Here is a 15,669-nt window from a genome sequence, read left to right on the forward strand (position 1 = left end):
ATATATATATATATATATATATATATCTATATATCTATATATATATCTATATATCTCTATCTCTATCTCTAAACATATCTATATATCTATGTGTAATAGAGCAGGTTCCCTGATCTACATGTATAAAATGCCGGGCAGAGGACTCCCCTGCAGGGAGGAATGTAGCTATATTTCAGCAGCAACAATGCCTAGAAAAACTAAAACCCCCCAGAGACAGGTGTGTTGCCTAGAGACAGTAACCGAGCTGGGAGCCGCCGCCGGGGAGCCCGCTGTTATAAGCCATCACCCCCCCTCATACCTTGTACTATGCACAGAATCCTCCCTGCACAGCCAGGAGAGGAAATGAGCTTTGAGCGGCCCGGGGGACTGTGGAGCGGCGTGTCATGCTGCAGCGGCCGGGGAGCGGAGAGAGCCCGCCGTACAGAGCGGGAGTTAGCTCTGCCCCCTTGTCTTGGCGCCAAATTTGAATCCGCTGCATAGTCAGCGGAAAAGCGTCCCTGTATCCCCCGGCCGCCTCACTTAGTAAATGCATCTCCCCGGCCGCCTGTATGCTGCGGCCGGGGAACGGTCTTAAGTGGAGAGTGTAAATGTATCTCCCCAGCCGCCTGGAGAGATGCATCTCCCCGGCCGCCTGTAAGCTGCGGCCGGGGAACGGGGAGTGCTGCGGTCGGGGAGAGGAGAGGAGAGCCTGCCGAACGGAGCGGGAGTTAGCTCCGCCCCTTGTATTACCCGCAGGGAGAATGTATTACCCGCGGGATGTAAATATATATATCACCCGGCTGCCTGTATGCTGCAGCCGTGTAGTGAAGAGCGCTGAGCCCGCTTACAGAGCGGGCTGAAGCTCCGCCCCCCACATAATGGCGCCAAGTTCAAATCAGTAAGTGCGCCTACACATTAAATCAAGTAAAAACATACATCAGTCTGTAGGGGGGGAGATTGTACTCACCGCTGTCCTGATGTAGTGTCGTCAGGAGCCGCACTCAGCGGAGTTTTGCTCGACCGATCGGCCCCGCAAGCAGCGGTGTCCGGCCATTTTTGATACTCACCGCTGCCTTGCTGCCGGAATCTTCTGCTGGTTGAGCGGCCCCGACACGCGCCGCACGCAGCGGTGTCCGCCAACTCAGGAGAGCTCAGTGTCTCCCTCAGCCGAGACCCATCCCGAGCCGCACGCAGCTGCGATGGGACCCCGCCGGCAGCTCCCGCGGTGCAGACTGGCAGTGGCAGAGCTGCCAGTCTGTGCGTGTGTGAAAGAAAAATAAAATAAAGAAAAAAGAAAAAATTATTTCGCTAAACCCAAGTGAACCAGCTACCTCGGGCACTAAACTAAGACTGGCTTGGAGGGGAGATAGTAGGGGAGGAGCTAGCCACAGTGTGAGAATTTTTAAAGTGCCAGCTCCCAATTACTGCCTACTATTTCCCCATTGTAACTACACTTCAGTGGCCCCTAGTGGATGAAGGAGAAATAAGATTTTAATACCTACCAGTAAATCCTTTTCTCTTAGTCCGTAGAGGATGCTGGGGACTCCATAAGGACCATGGGGTATAGACTGGATCCGCAGGAGCCATGGGCACTTTAAGACTTTAAATGGTTGTGAACTGGCTCCTCCCTCTATGCCCCTCCTCCAGACCTCAGTTATAGGAACTGTGCCCAGAGGAGACGGACAGCTCACACCACAACACACAGTACAACATGGCATTTAACTAAAACCAGTTAACAGCGTGAACCAAAAAGATCAGCAACAGGCTGACCCTTACCAAAACACAACCTTTGTGCAACATAAGCAATAACTATTTACAATTACTGCAGATAGAGTCTGCACTGGGACGGGCGCCCAGCATCCTCTACGGACTAAGAGAAAAGGATTTACCGGTAGGTATTAAAATCCTATTTTCTCCTTCGTCCTAGAAGTTGCTGGGGACTCCAAAAGGACCATGGGGTTTATGCCAAAGCTCCAGACCGGGCGGGAGTGTGCGGATGACTCTGCAGCACCGAATGAGCAAACATGGAGGTCCTCATCAGCCAGGGTATCAAACTTGTAGAACTTTGCAAAAGTGTTTGAACCCGACCAAGTAGCTGTAATGCCGAGACGCCTCGGGCAGCCGCCCAATATGAGCCCACCTTCCTAGTGCCGATTTCGTTAACTGTAATCCGGCCATAGAATGAGCCTGCTGAATCGTATTACAGATCCAGCGTGCAATAGTCTGCTTAGAAGCAGGAGCGCCAACCTTGTTGGCCGCATACAGGATAAACAGCGCCTCTGTTTTCCTAACACGAGCCGTTCTGGCTACATATATTTTCAAAGCTCTGACCACATCAAGAGAGACTTGGAATCCGCCAAGGCTTCAGTAGCCACAGGAACCACAATAGGTTGGTTCATGTGAAACGACGAAACCACCCTAGGCAGAAATTGCTGACGAGTTCTCAATTCCGCCCTATCCACATGGAAAATCAGGTAGGGGCTTTTGTGAGACAAAGCCGCCAATTCGGACACCCGCCTTGCGGACTCCAAGGCCAATAGCATGACTACTTTCCAAGTGAGAAATTTCAACTCAACCTTTTATAAAGGTTCAAACCAATGTGACGTAAGGAACTGTAACACCACGTTAAAGGTCCCATGGTACCACTGGGGGCACAAAGGGAGGTTGGATGTGCAGCACACCCTTCACAAAAGTCTGAACTTCTGGAAGTGAGGCCAATTCCCTTTGAAAGAAAATTGATAAGGCCGAAACCTGCACTTTAAATGGAGCCCGCATCCACACCTACTTGCAAAAAGTGGAGAAAACAACCCAGCTGAAAATTCTTCCGTTTGAGCCTTCTTGGATACACACCAAGACACACATTTTCTCCAAATACAGTGATAATGCTTCGCCGTTACCTCCTTTCTAGCTATAAGTAAAGTGGGGATGACTTCCCCGGGAATACCCTTTCTAGCTAGGATTTGGCGTTCAACCGCCATGCCGTCAAACACAACCGCGGTAAGTCCTGGAACACGCACAGCCCCTGCTGTGACAGGTCCTCTCTTAGAGGAAGAGGCCAGGGATCTCCTGTGAGTAATTCCTGAAGATCCGGATACCAGGCCCTCCGTGGCCAATCTGGAACAACGAGTATCGCCTGAACCCTTGTTCTTCTTATGATCCTTATCACCTTTGGAATGAGTGGAAGTGGAGGGAACACATAGACCGACTGAAAGACCCACGGAGTCACCAGTGCGTCCACTGCTATTGCTTGAGGGTCCCTCGACCTGGAACAATATGTCTGAAGCTTCTTGTTGAGGCGAGACGCCATCATGTCTATTTGAGGAAGTCCCCAACGACTTGTCACCTCTTGATGAAGACCCACCCTCCTGGATGGAGATCGTGTCTGCTGAGGAAGTCTGTTTCCCAGTTGTCCACTCCTGGAATGAAGACCGCTGACAGAGCGCTTGCATGTTTTTCCGCCCAGCGAAGAATCTTGGCGGCCTCCGCCATTGCCGCTCTGCTCTTTGTTCCGCCCTGGCGGTCTATGTGCGCCACGGCTGTAATGTTGTCCGACTGAATCAGGACAGGCAGGTCGCGAAGAAGATGTTCCGCTTGCCGAAGACCGTTGTAGATGGCCCTCAACTCCAGCACGTTTAATGTGCAGACAAGCTTCCTGGCTTGACCATTTTCCCTGGAAATTTTGTCCATGTGTGACTGCTCCCCAACCTCGGAGACTCGCGTCCGTGGTCACCAGAAACCAATCCTGGATCCCGAACCTGCGACCCTCTAGAAGGTGAGAACTTTGGAGCCACCACAGGAGAGAAACCCTGGCCCTGGGGGACAGGCTTATCTTCCGGTGCATGTGCAGATGGGACCCGGACCACTTGTCCAGCAGGTCCCACTGATGAGTTCTTACATGAAATCTGCCAAACTGAATGACCTCGTAGGCCGCCACCATTCTCCCCAGCACTCGAGTGCAGTGATGAATCGACACTCTTGGCGGTTTCAGAAGTTCCTTGACCATGTTCTGGAGTTCCTGAGCCTTTTCCAACGGGAGAAAGATCCTCTGCAGTTCCGTGTCCAGAATCATGCCCAAAAATAAGAATTTACTTACCGATAATTCTATTTCTCGGAGTCCGTAGTGGATGCTGGGGTTCCTGAAAGGACCATGGGGAATAGCGGCTCCGCAGGAGACAGGGCACAAAAGTAAAGCTTTCCGATCAGGTGGTGTGCACTGGCTCCTCCCCCTATGACCCTCCTCCAAGCCAGTTAGGTACTGTGCCCGGACGAGCGTACACAATAAGGGAGGAATTTTGAATCCCGGGTAAGACTCATACCAGCCACACCAATCACACCGTACAACTTGTGATCTAAACCCAGTTAACAGTATGATAACAGCGGAGCCTCTGAAAAGATGGCTCACAACAATAATAACCCGATTTTTGTAACTATGTACAAGTATTGCAGATAATCCGCACTTGGGATGGGCGCCCAGCATCCACTACGGACTCCGAGAAATAGAATTATCGGTAAGTAAATTCTTATTTTCTCTATCGTCCTAGTGGATGCTGGGGTTCCTGAAAGGACCATGGGGATTATACCAAAGCTCCCAAACGGGCGGGAGAGTGCGGATGACTCTGCAGCACCGAATGAGAGAACTCCAGGTCCTCCTTAGCCAGGGTATCAAATTTGTAGAATTTAGCAAACGTGTTTGCCCCTGACCAAGTAGCTGCTCGGCAAAGTTGTAAAGCCGAGACCCCTCGGGCAGCCGCCCAAGATGAGCCCACCTTCCTTGTGGAATGGGCATTTACATATTTTGGCTGTGGCAGGCCTGCCACACAATGTGCAAGCTGAATTGTATTACACATCCAACTAGCAATAGTCTGCTTAGAAGCAAGAGCACCCAGTTTGTTGGGTGCATACAGGATAACAGCAAGTCAGTTTTCCTGACTCCAGCCGTCCTGGAACATATTTTCAGGGCCCTGACAACATCTAGCAACTTGGAGTCCTCCAAGTCCCTAGTAGGTGCAAGGCACCACAATAAGCTGGTTCAGGTAAAACACTGACACCACCTTAGGGAGAGAACTGGGGACGAGTCCGCAGCTCTGCCCTGTCCGAATGGACAAACAGATATGGGCTTTTTTGAGAAAAAACCACCAATTTGACACTCGCCTGGTCCAGGCCAGGGCCAAGAGCATGGTCACTTTTCCTGTGAGATGCTTCAAATCCACAGATTTGACTGGTTTTAAACCAATGTGATTTGAGGAATCCCAGAACTACGTTGAGATCCCACAGTGCCACTGGAGGCACAAAAGGGGGTTGTATATGCAATACTCCCTTGACAACTTCTGGACTTCAGGAACTGAAGCCAATTCTTTCTGGAAGAAAATCGACAGGGCCGAAATTTGAACCTTAATGGACCCCAATTTGAGGCCCATAGACACTCCTGTTTGCAGGAAATGCAGGAAACGACCGAGTTGAAATTTCTTTGTGGGGCCTTCCTGGCCTCACACCACGCAACATATTTTTGCCACATGTGGTGATAATGTTGTGCGGTCACCTCCTTTCTGGCTTTGACCAGGGTAGGAATGACCTCTTCCGGAATGCCTTTTTCCCTTAGGATCCGGCTTTCCACCGCCATGCCGACAAACGCAGCTGCGGTAAGTCTTGGAACAGACATGGTACTTGCTGAAGCAAGTCCCTTCTTAGCGGCAGAGGCCATAAGACCTCTGTAAGCATCTCTTGAAGTTCCGGGTACCAAGTCCTTCTTGGCCAATCCGGAGCCATGAGTATAGTTCTTACTCCTCTACGTCTTATAATTCTCAGCACCTTAGGTATGAGAAGCAGAGGAGGGAACACATACACCGACTGGTACACCCACGGTGTTACCAGAACGTCCACAGCTATTGCCTGAGGGTCTCTTGACCTGGCGCAATACCTGTCCCGTTTTTTGTTCAGACGGGACGCCATCATGTCCACCTTTGGTATTTCCCAACGGTTTACAATCATGTGGAAAAAACTTCCCGATGAAGTTTCCACTCTCCCGGGTGGAGGTCGTGCCTGCTGAGGAAGTCTGCTTCCCAGTTTCCATTCCCGGGATGAAACACTGCTGACAGTGCTATCACATGATTTTCCGCCCAGCGAAAAGTCCTTGCAGTTTTTGCCATTGCCCTCCTGCTTCTTGTGTCGCCCTGTCTGTTTACGTGGGCGACTGCCGTGATGTTTTTCCCACTGGATAAATACCGGCTGACCCTGAAGCAGAGGTCTTGCTAAGCTTAGAGCATTATAAATTTACCCTTAGCTCCAGTATATTTATGTGGAGAAAAGTCTCCAGACTTGATCACACTCCCTGGAAATTTTTTCCCTGTGTGACTGCTCCCCAGCCTCTCGGGCTGGGCTCCGTGGTCACCAGCATCCAATCCTGAATGCCGAATCTGCGGCCCTCTAGAAGATGAGCACTCTATAACCACCACAGGAGAGACACCCTTGTCCTTGGATATAGGGTTATCCGCTGATGCATCTGAAGATGCGATCCGGGCCATTTGTCCAGCAGATCCCACTGAAAAGTTCTTGCGTGAAATCTGCCGAATGGAATTGCTTCGTAGGAAGCCACCATTTTTACCAGGACCCTTGTGCAATGATGCACTGTTTTTAGGAGGTTCCTGACTAACTCGGATAACTCCCTGGCTTTCTCTTCCGGGAGAAACACCTTTTTCTGGACTGTGTCCAGAATCATCCCTAGGCACAGCAGACGTGTCGTCGGATCAGCTGCGATTTTGGAATATTTAGAATCCACCCGTGCTGTTGTAGCAGTATCCGAGATAGTGCTACTCCGACCTCCAACTGTTCCCTGGACTATGCCCTTATCAGGAAATCGTCCAAGTAAGGGATACTTAAGACGCCTTTTCTTCGAAGAAGAATCATCATTTCGGCCATTACCTTGGTAAAGACCCGGGGTGCCGTGGACAATCCAAACGGCAGCGTCTGAAACTGATAGTGACAGTTCTGCACCACGAACCTGAGGTACCCTTAGTGAGAAGGGCAAATTTGGGACATAGAGGTAAGCATCCCTGATGTCCCGGGACACTATATAGTCCTCTTCTTCCTGGTTCGTTATCACTGCTCTGAGTGACTCCATCTTGATTTGAACCTTTGTAAGTGTTCAAAAAATTTTTTAGAATAAGTCTCACCTAGCCTTCTGGCTTCAGTACCACAATATAGTGTGGAATAATACCCCTTTTCTTGTAGTAGGAGGGGTAATTTAGTTATCACCTGCTGGGAATACAGCTTGTGAATTTTTTTCCATACTGCCTCCTTGTCGGAGGGAGACCTTGGTAAAGCAGACTTCAGGAGCCTGCGAAGGTGAAACGTCTCGACCTTCCAATCTGTACCCCTGGGATACTACTTGTAGGATCCAGGGGTCCTGTACGGTCTCAGCGCCATGCTGAGAACTTGTCAGAAGCGGTGGAACGCTTCTGTTCCTGGGAATGGGCTGCCTGCTGCAGTCTTCTTCCCTTTCCTCTATCCCTGAGCAGATATGATCTTATAGGGACGAGAGGACTGAGGCTGAAAAGACGGTGTCTTTTTCTGCAGAGATGTGACTTAGGGTAAAAAACGGTGGATTTTCCAGCAGTTGCCGTGGCCACCAGGTCCGATGGACCGACCCCAAATAACTCCTCATCCTTTATACGGCAATACACCTTTGTGCCGTTTGGAATCTGCATCACCTGACCACTGTCGTGTCCATAACATCTTTTGGCAGTTATGGACATCGCATTTACTCATGATGCCAGAGTGCAAATATCCCTCTGTGCATCTCGCATATATAGAAATGCATCCTTTAAATGCTCTATAGTCAATAAAATACTGTCCCTGTCAAGGGTATCAATATTTTTAGTCAGGGAATCCGACCAAGCCACCCCAGCTCTGCACATCCAGGCTGAGGCGATCGCTGGTCGCAGTATAACACCAGTATGTGTGTATATACTTTTTATGATATTTTTCCAGCCTCCTGTCAGCTGGTCCTTGAGGACGGCCCTATCTATAGACGGTACCGCCACTTGTTTTGATAAGCGTGTGAGCGCCTTATCCACCTTAAGGGGTGTTTCCCAACGCGCCCTAACTTCTGGCGGGAAAGGGTATACCGCCCATAATTTTCTATCGGGGGGAACCCACGCATCATCACACACTTTATTTAATTTATCTGATTCAGGAAAAACTATGGTAGTTTTTTCACATCCCACATAATACCCTCTTTTGTGGTACTTGTAGTATCAGAAATATGTAACACCTCCTTCATTGCCTTTAACGTGTGGCCCTAATAAGGAATACGTTTGTTTATTCACCGTCGACACTGGATTCAGTGTCCCTGTCTGTGTCTGTGTCGACCGACTAAAGTAAACGGGCGTTTTAAAACCCCTGACGGTGTTTTTGAGACGTCTGGACCGGTACTAATTGTTTGTCGGCCGTCTCATGTCGTCAACCGACCTTGCAGCGTGTTGACATTATCACGTAATTTCCTAAATAAGCCATCCATTCCGGTGTCGACTCCCTAGAGAGTGACATCACCATTACAGGCAATTGCTCCGCCTCCTCACCAACATCGTCCTCCTACATGTCGACACACACGTACCGACACACAGCACACACACAGGGAATGCTCTGATAGAGGACAGGACCCACTAGCCCTTTGGAGAGACAGAGGGAGAGTTTGCCAGCACACACCAAAAACGCTATAATTATATAGGGACAACCTTATATAAGTGTTTTCCCTTATAGCATCTTAATATATATAAGCATATCGCCAAATTAGTGCCCCCCCTCTCTGTTTTAACCCTGTTTCTGTAGTGCAGTGCAGGGGAGAGCCTGGGAGCCTTCCCTCCAGCCTTTCTGTGAGGGAAAATGGCGCTGTGTGCTGAGGAGATAGGCCCCGCCCCTTTTTCGGCGGCCTCGTCTCCCGCTCTTAACGGATTCTGGCAGGGGTTAAATATCTCCATATAGCCTCCGGAGGCTATATGTGAGGTATTTTTAGCCAAATTAGGTATTCATTTGCCTCCCAGGGCGCCCCCCTCCCAGCGCCCTGCACCCTCAGTGACTGCCGTGTGAAGTGTGCTGAGAGGAAAATGGCGCACAGCTGCAGTGCTGTGCGCTACCTTTAGAAGACTGAGGAGTCTTCTGCCGCCGATTCTGGACCTCTTCTTACTTCAGCATCTGCAAGGGGGCCGGCGGCAAGGCTCCGGTGACCATCCAGGCTGTACCTGTGATCGTCCCTCTGGAGCTGATGTCCAGTAGCCAAGAAGCCAATCCATCCTGCACGCAGGTGAGTTCACTTCTTCTCCCCTCTGTCCCTCGTTGCAGTGATCCTGTTGCCAGCAGGACTCACTGTAAAGTAAAAAACCTAAGCTAAACTTTCTCTAAGCAGCTCTTTAGGAGAGCCACCTAGAATTGCACCCTTCTCGGCCGGGCACAAAAATCTAACTGGCTTGGAGGAGGGTCATAGGGGGAGGAGCCAGTGCACACCACCTGATCGGAAAGCTTTACTTTTGTGCCCTGTCTCCTGCGGAGCCGCTATTCCCCATGGTCCTTTCAGGAACCCCAGCATCCACTAGGACGATAGAGAAAACAACAGCCGAGTTGACGGAATCAACTGCGACTTTGGTAAATTTAGGAGCCAGCCATGTTGTTGCAGCACCTTCAGGGAGAGCGCAACGCTTTTTAGTAACTGCTCCCTTGATCTCGCCTTTATCAGGAGATCGTCCAAGTATGGGATAATTGTGACCCCTAGCTTGCGCAGGAGCACCATCATTTCCGCCAATACTTTGGTGAAAATCCTCGGGGCCGTGGAAAGACAAAACGGCAACGTCTGAAATTGGTAGTGACAATCCTGAACAGCGAACTTCAGGAACGTCTGATGAGGAGGATATATGGGGACATGCAGGTATGCATCCTTTATGTCGACTACACCATAAAATCCCCCCCCCCCCTCCAGACTGGAGATCACTGCTCGGAGAGACTCCATCTTGAATTTGAAACTTTTCAAATACAGATTGAGGGATTTTAAGTTCAGAATCGGTCTGACCGAGCCATCCGGCTTCGGGACCAAACACAGGCTTGAATAAAACCCTTCTCCCCGTTGTAACGGGGGTACCGCAACAATGACTCGCTGCTGACACAGCTTTCGTATTGCCGCACACACTACCTCTCTTTCCGGAAGAGAAGCTGGCAGGGCAGATTTGAAAAATCGGTGTGGAGGCACGTCTTGAAACTCCAGTTTGTATCCTTGGGACACAATTTCCAGCACCCAAGCATCCAGGCCCGAGAGAACCCAGACCTGACTGAAGACGTGCCCCCACCGATGCGGATTCCGTAGGGGAGCCCCAGCGTCATGCGGTGGATTTGGCAGAAGCCGGGGAGGACTTCTGCTCCTGGGAGCCTGCCACAGCCGGCGATCTTTATCCTTTTCCCTTACCTCTTGCCGCAAGGAAGGATGACCCACGTCCTTTCCGGAATTTTTGCGACCGAAAGGACTGCATCTGGTATTGAGGCGTTTTCTTTTGCTGTGGAGGGACAAAAGGCAGAAAAGAGGACTTACCCGCGGTAGCTGTAGAAACCAGGTCCGCGAGGCCTTCACCAAACAAAACTCCACCCTTATAGGGCAGAGCCTCCATAGCCTTCTTAGAATCAGCATCACCATTACATTGATGAGTCCACAACGCCCTCCTAGCCGAGATCGCCATGGCATTGGCCCTTGATCCCAAGAGGCCAATATCTCTCGCAGTCTCCCTGATATGCACCAGTGTCAACAGCACTCTCTCTCTATCCTGGGTGTCCATTTCAGCTGACAAGGTATCTGCCCACTTTTCAATAGCGTTACTCACCCATGCCGCTGCCACGGCCGGCCTGAGCAGCGTACCTGTCGTGACAAATAGATTGCAGGGTAGCTGCCTGCCTACGATCGTCCGGATCCTTAAGGGCCGCCATCTCAAAGGACGGTAGCGCCACCTTCTTGGACAAGCGTGCTAGAGCTTTGTCCACCGTGGGTGTTGACTCCCACCTAACCCTATCCCGAGAAGGAAACGGGTATGCCATAGCAATTCTCCTGGGAATCTGCCACCTTTTGCCCAGAGTTTCCCAGGCCCTTTCAAAGAGAGCATTCAGTTCATGCGAGGGATGAAACATTACCTCCGGCTTCTTCCCCTTAAACATACAGACCCTTGTCTCAGGGACAGCGGGGTCTTCCGTGATATGTAACACGTCTTTTATTGCCACAATCATGTATTGAATACTCTTAGCCACCTTAGGATGCAACTTTGCATCATTATAGTCGACATTGGAGTCGGAATCCGTGTCGGTATCAGTGTCTGATATCTGGGTAAATTAACGTTTTTGGGACCCTGAAGGGGTCTGAGTGTGTGGCACTAACTCTCCCATGGATTGCCTCCATGCTAGGTTCTGAGAGTCGGATTTGTCCAACCTCTTATGCAAAAGAAACACTTATTTAAAACACTCCACATCTCAACCCAATCAGCAGTCGGCGGTGCCAACGAAGTCACTCCCTCATTCTATTCAGCCCCCACACGGACCTCCTCCTGGGAAGAGCATTCAGCCTCAGACATGCCGACACACGCGTACCGACACCCCCAAACACACTGGGCTAAAGGAGACAGACCCCACAGTAAGGCCTTTCAGAGAGGGAGATTGCCAGCTCACACCCAGCGCCCCACCGGTCTGAAGAATGAAACAATGCCCCAGACCTATAAGCGCTGTTATATATTAATAATAATAACCAACACCAATTTTAGTGCGCCCCCCCCCTCGTTTTTAGCACCCTGTTACTTTTGCCAGCAGTGAAGGGCCAGGAGCAGCGTCTCTGCAGCAAGCTGTGGAGAGAAAATGGTGCTGGTTAGAGCTGGAGGACGAAGCCCCGCCCGCTACATGGCACGCTTCCGTCCCGCAATTTTTTACACTGGCAGGGGTCCCCTGATGGTGCCTCCGCACTCCACATACATGCCAGTCACAAATTAGGAGGTTTTTATTGCTGCCCAGGGCGCCCCCCCCACCCCTGCGCCCTGCACCCATGCAGTGCCTGTGTATGTGGGAGCAATGGCGCGCAGCGCGGTACTTCAGGAAGACAGAAGTCTTTGCCGCCTTCACTGAAGTCTTCTTTGCTTCGGTTACTCACCTGTCTTCTTACTTCTGGCTCTGTGAGGGGGACGGCGGCACGGCTCGGGGGACGAGCAGCTAGGTGACCCAAGTGATCAGACCCTCTGGAGCTAATGGTGTCCAGTAGCCTAAGAAGCAGAGCCTTTCAACTCACAGAAGTTGGTCTGCTTCTCTCCCCTCAGTCCCACGAAGCAGGGGGCCTGTTGCCAGCAGTGCTCCCTGAAAATAAAAAACCTAACAAAAGTATTTTTAGAGAAACTCTGTAGAGCTCCCCTAGTGTGTGACCAGTCTCCTCTGGGAACAGAATCTAACTGAGGTCTGGAGGAGGGGCATAGAGGGAGGAGCCAGTTCACACCCATTTAAAGTCTTAAAGTGCCCATGTCTCCTGCGGATCCCGTCTATACCCCATGGTCCTTTGGGAGTCCCCAGCATCCTCTAGGATGAAGGAGAACCCATGCTGGTTCTTGCTAATAATCATAGCGGTCTGTAGATACTCCTGTATGCTATTCCTTAGAATTCCTTCCAATATTTTCCCCACTATAGACGTCAACCTAACCGGTCTGTAGTTACCTGGATGATTTTTGGACCCCTTTTTAAATAATGGCACTACCTCAGCTATACGCCAATACTTCGGTACCATACCTGATCTAATTGAACTATTGAAAATCAAGTATAGGGGTCTTGCTAATTGTGACCTAAACTCCATAAGAACCCTCAGGTAAAGTCCATCAAGACCATGTGATTTATTAATCTTAATTTTGTGAGGGATAGATCATGTCAAACTAACTTACTTAGCTTCTACAAGGAAGTAAGCAATAATCTTGACCAGAGAAAAGCAGTGGATGTGGTATACTTAGATTTTGCAAAAGCCTTCGATACAGTGCCTCACAGGGGACTGATCACCAAATTAGAAAGGAGCTTGGCCTAGAAAAAACTGTTTGCACATGGATAAGTAACTGGCTGGATAACAGGGTACAGCGAGTAGTGGTCAACAGGAAGTCCTCAAGCTGGACCCCAGTAGTCAGCGGAATACCTCAAGGGTCCGTATTCGGGCCACTACTGTTCAACATATTTATCAATGACCTAGAAATAGACCTGGAAAGCAGTGTGTCAATCTTTACAGATGATACTAAACTGTGTAGGGTAATTCATTCGGAAATAGATGTGGAGCCTCTGCAGAATGATTTATCTAAACTTGAAACCTGGGCGTCTAAATGGAGAATGAGGTTCAATAAAAAAAAAAAAAAAAAAAAAAAAGTAAGGTTATGCATTTCGGGACTAAAAACAAACTTGCATCCTACATATGAATGGGGAACGACTAGGGGTAACAGTATTGGAAAAAGATTTGGGGGTACTCATTGATAATAGGCTTAACCGTACACAATGTCAAAGCGCAGTAAAGGCGGCAAGTAAGGTGCTACCGTGCATAAAACGGGGAATTGAGACATGGGACGAGGATGTAATCCTGCCGCTGTACAAATCATTGGTACGTCCGCACCAGGAATATTGTGTTCAATTGTGGGCACCACGGTAAAAAAAATAAATAAAGATTTTGGTTGCCTACCGGTAAATCCTTTTCTCGTAGTCCACATTAGTACCATGGGGTATAGACGGGTCCACCAGGAGCCATTGGAACTTTAAGAGTGAGTGATGGCTGGCTCCTCCCTCTATGCCCCTCCTACGAGGAGACTGACATCTTCGAGAGAAGGATTTAACACAGATAGTGTCGAGATTCATACCAGCTCACACACAAAGGCACATCAAGCTAACTTAGCTTGAAAACTCAGCAACTGCTGAAACAGTACTTACCAAGTAACAATGCAGTACTCAACTAACAAAGTTGTACTGAACCAGATAACTGCAGGAAAACGAAACGCTGGTCGGACGCTCAGCATCCTCTACAGACTACGAGAAAAGGATTTACCGGTAGGTAACCAAAATCCTATTTTCTCTTACATCCTAGAGGATGCTGGGGTCCACATTAGTACCATGGGGATGTACCAAAGCTCCCAGAACGGGAGGAAGAGCGCGGAGGCTCCTGCAAAACGGATTGTCCTCTGATGATCTGAAGTTAAGTCAAAGTATCGAACTTGTAGAACTTAGCAAACGTGTTCGACCAAGTTGCCGCTCGGCAAATTTGTAACGCCGAGACACCCCGGCCAGCCGCCCAGGAAGACACCACTTTACGAGTAGAGTGGGCCTTAACAGATTTTGGACACGGCAGTCCTGCCGTAGAATAAGCATGCCGAATAATGAATCTAATCCAGCGAGATATAGTCTGCTTTGAAGCAGGACACCCAATTTTCTTGGAATCATACAGGACAAAGAGTCCGGTTTCCTGTGACAAGCAGTCCTCTTCACATAGATTCTAAAAGCCCTCACAACATCCAAGGACTTTGATGTAATAGAGGAGTCAGTAAGTAGCCACTGGCACCACAATAGGTAGGTTTATATGAAATGCAGACACAACCGACGTGTCTAGAGCTCAACTCTATCTTCGTAGAAGATAAATTAAGGGTTTTACAAGATAAAGCCCCCAATTCTGAAACACGCCTAGCAGACGCTAAGGCCAACAACTTGACAGCCTTCCATGTAAGAAATTTGACCTCAACCTCCTGTTGAGGATCAAATCAGTCTGACTGGAGGAACTGCAACACCACGTTAAGGTCCCAAGGCGCCGTAGACGGTACAAAGGGAGGTTGAATGTGCAGAACTCCCTTCAAAAAAAATGTCTGAACCTCAGGGAGGGCAGCCAATTGTTTCTGCAAGAAAATGGACAGGGCCGAAATTTGGACCTTCACAGATCCCAACCTCAGGCCCATATCCACACCTGCTTGCAGAAAGAGGAAACGTCACAGTTGAAACTGCACCGTAGGAAACTTCTTGGACTCACACCAAGAGACATATTTCTTATAAATACGAAGGTAATGCTTAGACGTTACCCCTTTCCTAGCCTGTATCAGGGTAGGAATGACCTTCGGAATGCCCATACGAGCAAGTATCAGGCGCTCAACTTCCATGCCATCAAACGTAGCCGCGGTAAGTCTTGAAAGGCGAACGGCCCCTGCTGCAGCAGGTCCTCCCGAAGAGGAAGAGGCCTCGGCTCTTCCTGCAAGAGATTCAGAAGGTCCGCGTAGCAAGCCCGCCTTGGCCAGTCTGGAGCAATGAGGATCGCTTGAGCTCTTGTTCTCCGTACAAGCTTTAGAACTCTTGGAACGGGTGGAAGTGGTGGAAACAAGTACACCGACTGGAACAACCACTGAGATAACAGGGCGTCCACTGACACTGCTTGTGGGTCCCTCGACCTGGAACAATAGCGCCAAAGCTTTTTGTTGAGACGAGAGGCCATCATATCTATTTGGGGTAACCCCCAAAGATCTGTTATTTCCTTAAACACCTCCGTATCGAGACCCCACTCCCCTGGATGGAGATAGTGTCTGCTAAGGAAGTCTGCTTCCCAGTTGTTTACTTCCAGAATGAAGATTGCGGACAGCGCCAACATGTGCTTTTCTGCTCAGAGGATGATTCTGGTTACCTCTAACATTGCAG

At 49.6% G+C, this 15,669-nt stretch overlaps 1 protein-coding gene across 1 annotated transcript in view; it reads right to left on the reverse strand.

The window, feature by feature from the left end:
* The window catches only part of HSPA9 (heat shock protein family A (Hsp70) member 9), a 236,747-nt gene that overhangs the window by 110,216 nt on the left and 110,862 nt on the right, over nucleotides 1-15,669 (reverse strand). The window lies entirely within an intron of this gene.

This window comes from Pseudophryne corroboree, chromosome 6, assembly GCF_028390025.1.
Source record: "Pseudophryne corroboree isolate aPseCor3 chromosome 6, aPseCor3.hap2, whole genome shotgun sequence".
NCBI lineage: Eukaryota > Metazoa > Chordata > Amphibia > Anura > Myobatrachidae > Pseudophryne > Pseudophryne corroboree.